Raw genomic sequence first — 15,148 nt, forward strand, 5'->3', positions numbered from 1 at the left:
TATTTTTTTATTTTTTTGTATTGTATAGAGATAGCCACACTTATTTTTATGCAGTAGCTGTGGATCTAATGGTGTTATTGGAAGGTGAGAAGTTGAAGCACTGAGCAGTGCGTCGCTGTTAGAGTTGACCTCATTTCTTATTAATTTTTTTTTCTTACAGTATGAGTAAAAAAAACACTTAGTTCTGAAGATGGCTCACTTGTGTGCTCTAGGGATGTATTTGCACATATGAAGGCAGCTGAGGAAATCTTGAGTTTTGGGTGCTCATTTCCACATTCCCACCTCAGCTCTCCAGCTCTGCGGTTTTACAAGTGGTCTGCGGATGTGTTCTGCATGCCAAGACTGGGAAATAATTTGAGATATAAATACCTTTCCAGAAAATGATGCATCTGAGAACTGTGGCAGATGCACAGGGACCAGAAGAGAGAGTGGGAGTCTCTTAAAAATGACTCCTTCTCCAAGAAAAAATATTTGTGGAACTGTCTTGACATACAGAAAGACACACACACACATCACCTTAATATGATGCAGTAGGATCTGATTCTTCAGGGAGAACCCAGTTCATCTTATACAGTGCTCACAAAACAGTTCTGTGGGTGGGTTCCCATGGGGCAGGTAGGACAGCCCCTTGCTCTGTGCCCCTGGGCTGTGGTCGGTCTGTCACTGGGCAGCAACAGCAGGAGGGAAGGAGTAGATTGGGATGACTATTGGGTGCTGCCTTTCATACGTGCCGTGCTATGAGGCTAGGGGCCTGATGGCGTTTGGAAGCGAATGTTTTAAAAGAGAGGGTAAGGTGATTAGCAATAGAGTAATTAATGTGTTTATTATGGGAAAGTAAATTCTTAGACAATGCCTATCTAGTCTTTTTTATTATTTATTTATTTATTTTTCATAACAGTGTGTAACATTTGGTTTATAGGAACTGTATCTGTGGCTTTTGTTCCTGTATGGACTTATGCTTTAGAGTATACCCTTGAGACCTGATCATTCTCTTTTTCCTTTAAATTAGTATTGTATGTTCCAAAACTATTAATATCAAGAAAAATCAAGTTAATGTATATCTTGCCAGACACTGTTGAAGCGATATATGTGCTGTTTTGGAAGACTTGTATACTGAGTGACAGAAATAAAAAAGCTGAAATAACCAGATGACCTTTTCTACCGTTTTTAAAAAAATTATTATTATTATTATTATTTATTATTATTTATTTTGATGACAATTATTTTTATACTCAATAAGTTTACCTACTTTCTAAAAATTCTAAAATAATTTCTTCATGTACAAAATTAAGCCTTTACTTTTTTTTTTTTTTTAGGGTGAATTGGTAAAACATGTCACAAAGTAATACCAAATTCAGTTATATTTATGAATGAGCTAATGGTAGCAGGGAAACATCTGTATTCACCTTAATCCTGTGTGGAAGGGGAAGAACAGCAAAGACGCCCATTCTGTGGTCAATGCTTTCTTTGGTAGTTCTATGTATTCTCAGGTCTGATTGTGGGTTTACAGCACAGTTTTGTGGAGACTGATGACAGTGGAGCACTAGGCGCAAGTACTATGTATATCACCTTCAGATTTTGCTTTGGTCACCTGAAGCCCATGTTGGGGTAAGGATGAATGGAAAATGTCTTTCCCATTGTGGCTTTCTTTCATTCCATTTTCATCAGCTTCATAGGCAGAAAATCACATCTAGTTTCAAATCCACACCATTTCTTAAATTCACGCCTTGAAAACTCCTTGCTGATTGCATTAATATAACAAATTTCTATCTCAGTTGTTGACAAAGTGGATTTTTAAAGTACTTCTTACTATGATATCTAGATGCTGAATTTTGATTGGAAAAATAACCGGGACTCCTTGGCTCCTGTAAAATGACAATGATGGTTTTGAATACTGTGAGATTGCAGGATTTCATGAGAATGATAAAGAGCCATAAATGTTAGTCATTTGAGGAAACAGTTTAGATAAGAGTTCCTTTTGTACACTTAGTATAAAAAAAATCACTGGCTTTAACTATTTATGTTTGCTGGAACAAATTTTGCCAATCAGTGGGACTTAACCCCCAAATTATGAAATACTTATTTGACTTTTTTAGGTTGTAAGGATAAATGAGGAAGGTTTGCCCAGGGATTCTGTGGAGTCTTTTTCTGTGGAGATATTCAAGACCTGTCTGGATTTCCATCTGTACAACCTATTGTAGGCTACCTGCTTCAGCAATAGAGTTGGACTCAATGATCTCTTGAGGTTCTTTCCAACACCTGTGATTCTGTAATAAACAAAAACCAGCCTGAGAGTAGTCTGACTTAGGAGATTTTAATGGTTAGCTGCTTTCCTCACTCCCTAGCAGTTCTGTATGAATAAAGGTTTGAAACTAGAGATCTTGTCCAGGTGTTTCAGAACTCTGGGCCATTCCTCTCCTATAAAAGAGAGGCTACCCTGCAGAAACAGAGCCTAAAACTCTTCAGGAGATGTAGGTAGTCAAGAGATGGAGGAAGACCACACACAGGATACACTGCAGAGTCCTCATCCTGCTGAAGTCACCAGTTGGAAAACTTGGCAGATGTCACTTGGGATAAAAAACTTACAGAAAGAATTGGCAGCAGAGTTCGGCTGCAATGCTGGCCACAATACAAATTGTTATTAACCTTGATTGAATATAAGTAATGGCTGACTTCTCAGAAAGATTGAAATCTGGTAGCTGCCTTGCAATTACCAAGAAGCAAACATTATATACAAGATTTAATATTGTGGTCATCTGATTAGCATTGCAAATATAAGTAATTTATTTGTAGCGCCTAATTAAGTTTAAATGTTCTTCAGTTTTTTAGGGAATATTCTTTCTGTTCTCTATCTAGCAATTTTCAGGCCTGATGAATATTTGCAAGATTAAATTACAATGTCAGATAGCCACAAAGCAGGACTTTTAATATGGAGTTTCATTAGTAGTCTCTCCAGAGCTTAAGCTTCTCAACAGTTCGTTATTTACAAAATTAAAACCATCTCTGAGAGTAGTTTCCAGTATCTGACAGCAGTGAGTGACTGCACATACTGCACAAACATACAGATGTATTTAATAGAAGTAGTTTAGGAAAAGAGATCCCCTGTTATTCCCAAGCAGACACACTGTTATCCGTGGCTCTGGCTTGTTCCACTGGGTGTTATTCTCATCTTGTCAGGTATGAGTAAGTCTACTAGGAATAGTTAATTCCAGACAGGTTCCCAGAAGAGGTGTTTTGGTAGATTTACTGTGCTGTGTATTGTGTACTTCACAGATTTCAACAGGGAGATGCATCTTGTTAAATGCAGTGACTGTACCAGGTGTCTTTGAAAGTGGGATAACTCTGGTGATGGGAGCAACACAGAAATGATAGAAAAGGCAACTATCAATAGGAAAATGTTTTCCAGATAAGTCAAATCATTTTTGACACTCTTGAAGTAATGCATTCTCTGCCAGTACAAAAGTTCATGAAGTTCTTTCTTCTAAAACTGGAGTTTGAATAATTTGGTATAACAATCATGGGGAAGGTGGAACTTTCCACCTCCCGTCCCCCCCAAAAAATCCCACAAAGCTGTTAATCTGAACAGAAATTCAGAGCCAAGAAACAACTTGACTTAATGCATTGTGATGTAATTGCTTGTTTAATATAAATATTTTATAATTTCAGCACTTTATATTTATTTATTTAAAACAAAAGAAGAAAGTTAAAGAGATACTTTCATTCCGTGTATGAGTAGTTTCCCCTCTCAACTCCATATTCATTTTCATGGGAGTGAAATTTCATGCTAAAGTCCAATAGAAACCAGTGTTATTTTATCTGACTATAAAATTCTCAAGTATGACAGAATTCTTAGCTTATGCTTTTACTTCTGTTAATTTAAATAGGAATAGTTAGGCAAGGGATTCAGCTGTTCAACTTTATAATCATTCATGAACTAAGCAGTAGGCATTTATCTCAACCATCATAGTTTCTCATTATTTTTTATTTTCAGAGAGGTAGGCAATGAAATTGAAACTGCAGTTACGGACATTTTCTAGTATTTGTAATAAGATACAGAAATTGATATAGCATTACACAGACATAATGTTTTCAGTACTCGAAGGATGTAATTCATAATGTTCACTGGAACCTATCAAAAGTTTTGTTCTGTAAGCAATACAAGATTTTTCCTTAAAGCTGCAAGAGTAGAGTCATTCCTTGACATTTATTTATTTATTTACTTTCTGACTTCCCATTTTTTAGAGTCCAAAGTGGAGAAAATCATGGGCATTTTTATTGGCTTGCTTATAGTACAGGTGATGTCACAAGTGCATAAAGATAGACATGGCTCAGGAATAACTTATGATATGCATGATAGAGATTTAGTCTTCTTAGTTGAAGGAACTCTTGGAATGTCTCTAAATTTAAATGTGTTGTCAGCCAACTAACTCATTTGAAAATTAATAATAATTTTATATTCAAATATTTTCATATAGTAGCAATGATGCTATTAGTCTTACACAAAAATCTATTTGTATAGCAGAAGATGTTATGTGATTTTTTTTTTACATGTAAATTATGTGGAAATTCATAAAGCTCTAGTTCTCTTCTTGAGATATGCATTAAACAGTTTCTACTAAACTTTTAGAAGTTATATGTAATTTCATTACAATCATATGAGCTCTTTATACTATTTTCTGCTTTTTGAACTAGGATATCTCTGTAATTTCATGCAACAGAATTAGTAGGTGAAGAAGAAGGGGGAAGAATTGATCAGAATTAAACTTCCTAGGCTTGATGAATCAGGTAACTCTTCTTTAGAGTTTAGCAAGAAGCCTCTTGTATTCCACAGTGAGAAAATGGAATGAGATGACCCCTTGGCTTTTATGGAAGTGAGTCATTCGGCAGAGATCATCGAAGGATAATCAGATGGATTTCCAGTGTGGAAGTAGTTTCTATCCAATCCATCAAAAAGCATTTAGAGAAATATGTTCTGTAATGATCCAGTAGGCCATTTCATGAGATTTCATTGTGTGAAGCGACTATATCTCAAGAGATCCTCTTTAAGTAATTAAGACTGAGTAGCTCTAACTGACAACCATTTTAGTCATTGTGCAAGCCCCTGCGAATGGCTGCTTCACATGGCTATGCTACGGAAGATCAGCTGAACTTTAAAAGGCCACATTCTTACATTGCTCTAAAGACTGCTTTATAAGCTCACATGCTTGACTCCATGGATTGTTTTCTCTGGCAAGTAATTAAATTTTAACCTGCAGTATAAGACTTTGAGAAGCAGAATTTCATGAGCTATTAATATAGTTAATATCTCATGAGTTTTCTTCATGCTGTTGTTAAAAAGCTTACTGTACTCACTCTTCCGTATCATTTTTGTTTGTTTCTTCACATATTATTTAAATATCCCTCTCTGAAAATTAGTGTCACAACATTATTTTATGGTATGATCTCTTTCTAGAAGAAGTTAACTTAACTGTATTGAGTCACTGTTATTGAGTGGCTTGTCTGTGCTTAGTTTGTGCACTAATTCCAATATGTTCTAAAGGAGGAAGCTGAGTGTATCTTCTTGTCCCGCACACTGTAAAAAAACTTTTCTGAGAAGGCTTAGACTTAAGGGTTAAAGTGATATATTTTGCATGTGGAGCTGAAATTTCCATAATCTCTTGACATTTGGTTCTGTTTCTTTTGTATTTCTTAAGTTTTTGCAACTGATTCCCTTCTCTTGGTCAAATGGCTTTTAAAATAGACGTACTATGTTACATATTTAAAATACAAGTTTATTGTTCAATCATATACAGTTGGAAGTATATCTTTACTTATTCCTTATTGTATTTTCAGATGTAATGCTCCTTCTGCCCACTACAAAAACTGTATTTTCTGTGTGTTTTGGGGACAGAATATACATCTAGCTGCATTTGTAGTCATTTTCTATGCTTCTGTGACCTTGTATCATTACCAGGCAGATTAAATCACCTAGTTTTGTTTCTCAGATTCTCCCACTGTATGGTGACATCTATCTTTTTTACTTTTGATTTTTATTTCTGATCTTTATTACAGATACTTCAACAATGTGAATAAAACCCCCACTATCACAGTGTGCTACTTCTCAGAATTTACTTCAGATGCTTTGCTGTCATGCTTTCAGTGCATATTATGAATTCTCACCTGTCCTTATCCAGATACAGAATTGTGTGTAATGTGAGGAAAGAGATGCTGATTTTGGATGGCATGTGCTCAGTTTCCTACATCTGATAATAAAAGAGTTTTTGTAAAAGGCAGGAAATCATGTCTGAGCTGCAGTACGCTGCTTCCAAAACAAAATTGTCATTGAAATGATGAATCAATTAGCCAATGTACTTGGAGGTGGTGGTTATCTGGGGACCAGGGACTAGCAATCACAGTGTAATTATGTTTGTTACAAGTAAAACCAGAAAATCTCAGTGATAGCTTGTTTGGTGCCTCGAAAAAGTTAAATACTCAATGCTAAGAACACCTGTGAGAGCAAGTAATTATTTCTGAAAGTATAGAAAGGAACAAGTGGCACCTAGGGGCAAAGTCCTGGCTAGTAGCCTTTCTTGAACTATTGATGAAGGGGTGGCAGCAGTTAGAAATAATAAATCAAAAGATAAAATGATGGGGGGGAAAAAAAGGAATACAAGATGAACTTATGAACTTAGATTTTTGTTGGGAAAGTCAAAGTTGTCATGGTAAAAATCTATGACTGAACTAGCTGTGATAGAAGGCATTTTTTTCTTTCCTGTCTTATAAGTACTAAAGAAATGTTGGAAACAGTGTCTGTCCAGTGTAGAATGGGAATGATTGCATTGTTACTACGGTTCATGGAAAACAAAACTTCACAAGAAATATCTTCTTTAATGTAGAAATAGATTTGTGTGTTCTTATTACATGAAAATCATAGAATTACTCATGTTGGAAAAGTCCTTCAAGATGATCAGGTCCAACCATGACCTAATCATACTACCCTCACTCTAACAACCCTCCACTAAATCAAGTCCCTGAGCACTACATCCAAATGATCCACGCTTTTGCTGTTAACACCTTTCAGATATTGGAAAAGAGCAATAAAATCTCTCCTCAGTCTCCTTTTCCCCTGACTAAACAGCCATAGTTCCTTCAATCTATCCTCATCGGGCAAATTCTCCAGTCCCTTCACCAGCCTTGTTGCCCTTCTTTGGACCTGCTCCAGCACCTCCATGTCCAAAACTGAACACTGTACTCAAGGTGAGGCCTCTCCAATGCTGAGTACAGGGGCAGGATGACTTCCCTAGTCATGCTCACCAAGGCCATTAGCCTTCTTGGCCACCTGGGCACACTGCTGGCTCATATTCAGCTGACTGCCCATCAGTACACCTAGGTCCCTTTCCATCAGGCAGCTTTCCAGCCACTCTTCCCCAAGCACATAGGGTTGCCTGGGGTTGTTGTGATCAAAATGCAGGACCTTATACTTGGCCATACTGAAAATCATACAGTTTCTTAATAACTTAGTTGTTCTGATCTTGTTTCATAAACAATTAGTGTGTTAAACAAAATCTGCCGTGGGTAAGCAGTTTTATATCAGAATAACTTGCAGGTAGCTGATTAGGAAGGCATCTACCTCCTTAATGTTAATCTTTATTGAATATAGGGAAGATATTGTAATTTGAGAGAACTATCACAGGCTGATATTGTTCCACCATTAGAAAAGGATGCAATTATTAATGTTTTAAAGGATAGGAAGTTCATTAATGCTGGTCAACATGACTTTATTGAAAATGATTCTTATCAAACAAACCTTATTTCATTTTGGAAGGATTACAAATTAGGCTGAAAGAAAACTGCATAGGTAAGATTCAGATTCATAAAGCTATTAGCTTAGATCTATGTCATTCTAGCTTTGAGGTTTTTAGGACCTGTCTTTTTTTATCATAAAATTTCAAAACTAAATTTAGAAGCCACTGTTGGTTTAAAGCAAACAAAAAGAAAGATTAAAAACTGGAGACTTATATGTTCTAGGAAGAGTGATAGTGCAGCTTGGCTTGCTGAGAAAGTCTGTCTGCCAGAACAAATATACATGGGAGGCAAGGGAAGGAAAAGACGGTCTGGAAGACTGTTTGCTGAAACCAAAGTCATGTTAGAAACTGGGCATCACTCTTTAATGGTTAATTGTTGGAATAAATAATTCAGGGCATTCTCTGTTTTCTTATATATTTATATCTTATCTTTCTGGAAAACAAGTCTAATTTAAAACCAACTTTTTTACTATTTTTTTTTTTTTTGGCTGTTTTTCTCTAAGCCTAAATTTCTTGAATCATCAGGCACAGCTTGGGGTGCAGGCAAGGGATTGCTTCATCTTTATCCCTACTTGGCAAGATGCTGCATGCTGTCCTTATAGATAGTATTGTGAGTGACCGCTCCCTAGGAAATTTTTTTTTCTAGGGTGTTTAACAAAGCACACAAAGAAATTCATGTTTTGCCACAGTTCTCAAGTTATTTAAATTAAGGAGTTGATGTTGGCACAATAGGCATTTCCCTGTTAGATATTCTACTTGTAGCTTGCCTCTCTTTCTGTTGTTTCCCCATACTCCTTGGACTTCGCGAACCATGATGTTTATCTGGTCCTCTGGGAGCACAAAATTCTCTTTGGACATTTCACACAATAACTGTAGAAGGGATGCAATTTGTTTTATTTAAATGGAATTTTTTTGTCTCAAATTGATACTTAAGAAGTTATGAGGCAATTTGTGAAGTCATTCTAATGCATTTTCATATTTTACTCCAAGCATCCAGAGAATTCCATATTTTGGGGTTATGTCTCTCCCAGCACTCATAATTGAAAAGCTGGTCTAGAAGTCAGAGTGGTGTTTCTGTTTTGCTTTGCCTGGAAGAAACATACTTTATTAAGCATATTTGTTGCCTTTTGTCTTGTTTGATACATTTTACAGTTTGCAGGGTATTTAAAATAATGTTTTCCTCTTTTCAAGTTGATCACATTTCTTCTGACCTTACCCCTTAGAAAATATCATTATTTAAATAAGGGATCCTTCAGATATCACAGCATAGCAAACTGATAAAAGACCTGTCAGATAATCATTTTGTTGCAGCTACTTCTAGGGAAAATCAGCCAAACTAAGCTCTTTTCATGTTTGTCAGGTGGGTAAGTGAACCTGTCACTTCAGACTACAACACCTATTGCCAAGAAGTTCTTGATTAGAATTAATTTTGACTGTCTTATTACATCTAGTTGAAAACACAACATTAAACTCATAATAAAAAAGAAGACTGAACAAAGCCATTGTGTTTTATTTATTTACTTATTTTCATGTTTATTTATTTAGGGTTTTAGATTAATCAGAGCATCAGATGGGAGGTTGTATCTGTATTTTATTTTGTGTGTGTGTGTGTGTGGATTCTGTTATATAATTTTTTCTCCTACTTCTACCCAACTGCTAGAATGAAACAAACACCTTAGTAGGCAACTTCTATTTTTTTCTCCCCCAAATGACTTCATTTTGGCAGGGAGGAAGCATCTGCGCAGTACTGTAATTTCTTCCCACTAATGTTTTGATGAGAAACACAGAGGACAAAATCAGTCCTTGCTATGTGCAGATTTAGGGGGTGGTATTTGCTTCACTAAAAGCCTCCTTGCTCCAATTTGTTGAAGCTCTGTAATGATAATATTTGGCAGGGATGTAGCCGGTGTCTAGGTGACCTTTCCACTTGCATGGAAAGTGATTAGTAACAACTCATACTAACTGCATTTTCTTATGCATGTAGACACATATCTAAAAAGCTTGTGTAAATATTGCTTGACTCTCACTAATGAATGTTTAGACAGACATGGTCACTTTAAAATATTATTCATTTTATTAGAAACCTTCATTCCTTTAATTTCGAATTTCCAAATTGGTATTTTAGATTTGAATACTAACTTCATAATTTAGAATTAGCCTTATTTAGTCCTACATGTTAAAAAAAATAGATAAATTTCTTCTCCTTTCTCATTTCCGAAGAAGGCTTTCTTCTTTCAAGTGATATTTTCTTTCAGCCTGTATGTTCCATACAACTAATTTTTTCTGTCTCTGTACTTAGAACAAAGCCTTCTGCATGTTCAAACAATATTAAGCTGATTTAAGATAAAAGATCATCAGATAGTTAGATGCTTGTTGCACTGATTACTAGTATTGTGAGCTCATCTCGGTGAATACTGTTGCACACTCGCCCAGGGCCAAATACAACACCATCAGTCTCAGAGTGAAGTGCTTCAAAATGGCTAAAATGGCTTCTCTATTGTGTGTTACCTCTCCTTATATATTCACTGCTAACACCCTATCACAGAGTGGGGCGGGGGGGAGCACCTATAATGTCACAGCCCGAAAGTTCGAGAAAGCCTATTACAATGGATGCTTCCAATGCAAACTACAAAATCAGCTGTTTTTCTATAGCTAAGAAGATGTTATTCTGAAATTTAACAAAGGTTGAGTCTCTCAAAGTCTAAAACCAAAAAGTATCATTTTAAGACAACATGGTTTGACATTTCCCTTTTTCCCTTGAGCAAGAGGTAGGTTAAATTAAGAAAATAAGCATGTATTTCAACATTTTATTCTCACCATGGCATTAGATAGCATACAGGTTGTGTGCCTTTGATCTGGGAGACTCCCTTCAATAGATGCTATCTGTAGATCACTGACAACTGCTTCCTCATCGAAAAAGGCTTGGAGTTGCTGTGTTTGTTTTTGCCAAAAATCTTGCTTTGCAGTACATCCAAAATAACATGTTTAAGAAAGAAACATGTTATATAGTCATGCAGTAATTAGGTCCAAATGGACCTCTGGTGTTCATCTGGTCCAACTCTTGATCAGTGTGGGCTCAATCAGTTTGTTCAGGATTGAGTGTTGAACATTACCAAGGATGGCCACAATCTCTGAGCAACCTGGTTCAGCATTTGATATTCTTATATATGTTAGCAAACAAATGCAAATACATGATGGAAAAGATTTTTTTTTTTTTCTTGTACACAATGTGACATGAGAGCCTTCATAAGTGAGTTTTAAGGGAGTTTTCTATCTTACTTTTCCACTATCATAGCAATGTGTTCCAATTAGCTCATGTATAAAACATGCAAGGGTACCAGAAGTCCAAATAGTGCCTCATTTTACCTCTCCTCTGCTAATTAAGTCATCTATACACAGGTAGACCAGACCCATCATAGTTTTGTCTGTCATTTTGTAAGGCATGATTTTATACATTGTCTGTGATCATCTAGGAAGGATTTTCAGCTATCTTATTTTCAGTTTGGAAAATGACTGATCAAAGGAGACAGGGTTAAGGTTGATGCAGGAGAAACACTTTAAGTTAATTCCATGATTACTCAGGAGAGCATCACTTAAGAAAAATGTTCGAGTTAAAGGAAAAATGAGGTGCACATGGCAAATCAAGGATCTTTATAATAATTTGTGCAATATCCACAGAGCTAAAATATTTTCCATCATGCTCAAATGGAACAAACAAATACAGATAAGGAAAAACAGATTAAATATGTATTGCAAATACCTCTATGCATTAACAACACCAATGGATGTTGACAAAGAGAGAAGTTAGGGTTAACAGCATAGCTGAATGTTTATGTAGACTACAAAATATTCAAACACAGATTGGGGAAAATGGAAAAATGAAAAAAAAAAACAAAAACAAAACAAACAACAAGAGCAAATCAGTAACTATGATGGTGCCTCAACCACAACCACTGAATGGCATTCATGGTGAGGACCAACCATTGGGATTCTGGAACATTCACTACCTTGATAGTTTGAGGAATGAAAAACTTCAATTACTGTTGGATTAGGGAGTCTTCTTATTTTTATTTGTATTTTTTTTCCTCTGAAGAAGTCATTTTGTAATTGCCTTTTTCAGGATTTCTTTTGTCTTCCTTTGACTAGATCCAAGGAAGATGATATAGGAATCATTGCTGAACCAACCAGGCCACCAGCTTACTTCTTCTGTGCCATGCTGAAGCAGAAGCTCTGTGTGTTCGAAATGGAACTTGAGCATCTTTAGTAGTGCAGTGTGATAATTACAGTGTCACCATGATGCTCCTGAAATAGGATTTAACATTCTGCAAACTCTCATGGCAGCTTTCATAGGACCAGATGCTTCAGCTCAATCTGTGTTGACTCAGCTCAAGTGAAAACTGCTTAAAGTTTTTGCAGTTGAGGGAGAAGTTGCTGTCTCCAGGAAAAAAAGAAAAAAAAAGAAAAAAAAAAAAAAGAAAGAAAGAAAGAAAGAAAGAAAGAAAGAAAGAAAGAAAGAAAGAAAGAAAGAAAGAAAGAAAGAAAGAAAGAAAGAAAGAAAGAAAAAGAAAGAAAGTTCATTTTTAACCTTCTTTCACTGATTTAAGAAGCTATGAAAAATCTTTTTGAGAATACTTTTGGTCTACTGTTGAAAACCAAAACCTCAAGTGACTTTATAGTCACTACAATCTACAGAAAAAGAAGCTGTTCATATACTAATAGATTTTTCAAATAGATTTACAAGATTTTCTTTTCAATGTTTAAACAAATATTTATCAAGCATGTTTTGACTGGGTTCCATCTGAAGAATCATAAAAAACAAGTTAAGGACCTCTCTTAGTTTCCAGCTCCATCAGCAAGCTATGTACACGACTCCTCCTTCCAGGGATTTCCTTTATTTGGAGTTAATTCTGACAAAATGCTCCCCCTGGAAATTTAAACCTGACATAACTCCTAACAATTCAGGCATTGCATGATTTCATGGGCCTTTATCTGAGTGACAAACATAAGGAGGTACATGTATTATTGTAAATTCAACTATGTTAATTTGCAATTATTGATACTTTCAAAATTTTATAGGATTTTTTTGAGGAAAGATTTGTTTGAAGGAAGGTATCATGACTGTCTTATCAAGTATAATTAAAAAGTAAATCGCTGATTCCTTAGAACAAAAAATGTTTTTTTGTTTGTTTGTTTGTTTTGTTTTTGTTTTTTAATGGTGATTCACTCTGAAGTAGATATGACCAATATTCTCAAAAGAGTTCTCTTTTTCTTTGCTACTGTTTTGAGTTGCTAAAAATTGGGATAATTTTTCTATGGTAAGTCATTCCAGCTTCCTGACAGATCGGATAATTTTTGTGGTATACTGTCATCCAAATGACTTGATGCATTTGGTATGAATAGAGATGGGAACATTTTGTAAGTTATAACCACAAGATAATTTATTCATACAGAGAAGGCATTGTATTTGATAACTGATAAATTTCATTCTGTTTTCATGATAAGAGCAAAAAAGGGTGTGTGGATTGCAGCTGCTGGCTTAATAATGCTGCTGATGACTAAGAAAGGAATGGATCTTTCTGTGAGTTATATAATCAGTTTAAAAGCTCTCCACATTCCACCTCTGACAATTTATTAGAAAAAAATAAAACAAGATGCTGTGAAAGAGATTAAAAAAACCTCCACAACACATTTAGCCATAATAAATGAATGTAATAGCCAGATAAAGAATTATTTGAACAGTAGCTCTAGGAATATTTTTGAAAGTAAACACTAAATCTTTTCTGTATTTAAATGAATCTAAATATTATGTTTATTTAGGTGCAGAGACTCTCATTTAGAAAACTATGAAGGGAAGTGTTGAACATTTTGCTCTGATTAATTGCGAAGTTACTTAGAATTATAATTATTAACAGCTGAGAGTAATAGCGAATAAGAGCTCTTTCCTCATTACGCTAGGGGTTAGTGCTTCCTAAAGATGAAGCTTTGACTGAAATGATGAGAGCTGAAATAAACACAGAGCTCACAGAGCATTCTGGCTGCTTTTTAGCTTGGAACTCATTATCAGTTCAGCAACATATTAAGTATGATCTTCCCCTCTGGCTCACTGACGGTCTTTTATATACACAGAATTTATGCCCACCCAGTTTCTATTTAAATGGAATGCTGTTTAGAAACCATAGTAAAAAAGCATCAGAAAGGAGCTGAGAATAAAAACAAGCAAAAAAGAAAAAAGAAAAAAAAAAAGATTTTTTTTTTTCCTAAAACCAGAGGTTTCTTATCATTTCCAAGGAGGTCAAAGGAGCAAATGCCTCACCAATTTATAGAATTGAAGAGATATTCCCAACCTCTTGTAAAGCACATTAGGTCTTACTGTGAAAGGTTCTAGCTCAACACAGTGTGTCAGCAGTGTATTGTTGAACACTTCTGTCAGATTATTTTTTACCAGGCATTCTATCTTTCTGTGCACTTTCCAAATTCAATTTCACCTTTCTTTCTTCATGAGATGTATCAACCTTTTAGTGTCCTTCTGTATTTTCTATAATCCTTAATGACTTAACATTTTTACAAAAAAGATTCTCTGACTCAAAAAGTATGTGTCAAACAATCCAAAAGTATAATACTGCAGCATCTATTAGTTTTTTAAAGATCAAGCTTGGAGAGTAACCAATGGAGACTGGCTGAGCTGTTCAGCTCTGCTTGTGTGCAAGAGTGATTTGTACGTGGAAGGGAGAAAGGTGAGAGATCAGGAATTTTGAGTCTTAATTTTATGAAGGCCTGAGGGGACACATTAGGAAGAGCAGAAAAATCTATCCTCAGTGGGAATTGTCTGGTTCCTAATCCATTTTTGCTTATTCCTTCTCCTCTTAGGTAGTACAGGGCACATCCAGTTGTCTCTGGCAAAACTGATCATGTATGTGAGGTCAGAAGGACTCAAAACCTAGTCAAGTAACAAGGTCATTATCTGTTCTGACAGCAAAAAATAATGTGACCCTGTGGCAATGGATGGTCTCAAGTACTCTGGGATAGAAGTTAGAAAAACATTACTAGAAACCATGCTGCCAGCTGAAAGTTTAGCATTATGTTGATGATCAGCAAGCATGTTGTTGCAACTGAGGGCTCTGCCGGTCTTATCTTGATACACCTGCAAGCTTAGTTTCTTCTTGGCGCAGCATCAAAAGTGCAGAGGAAGTCTTGCTGAGCTGGTGACTCCAGTGGTCAGCACACCTCCTGTGCCTGTCCACATGCAAGTTCTACAAGCAAGTTCTCACCCCTTTTGTATAAACAGCCAGTGTACACATTTGCTAGTGTGCTCAGAAGCACCATGAGAAAACCAACATAATCCTTTATAGCTACTGACTTCTGTA

The 15,148-nt window shown here is 35.8% G+C and overlaps 1 protein-coding gene across 3 annotated transcripts in view; it reads left to right on the forward strand.

Annotated features, from left to right (window-relative positions):
- The window catches only part of FGF14 (fibroblast growth factor 14), a 367,985-nt gene that overhangs the window by 41,775 nt on the left and 311,062 nt on the right, over positions 1–15,148 (forward strand). The window lies entirely within an intron of this gene.

The sequence above is a fragment of the Excalfactoria chinensis genome, chromosome 1 (assembly GCF_039878825.1).
Source record: "Excalfactoria chinensis isolate bCotChi1 chromosome 1, bCotChi1.hap2, whole genome shotgun sequence".
Lineage (NCBI taxonomy): Eukaryota > Metazoa > Chordata > Aves > Galliformes > Phasianidae > Excalfactoria > Excalfactoria chinensis.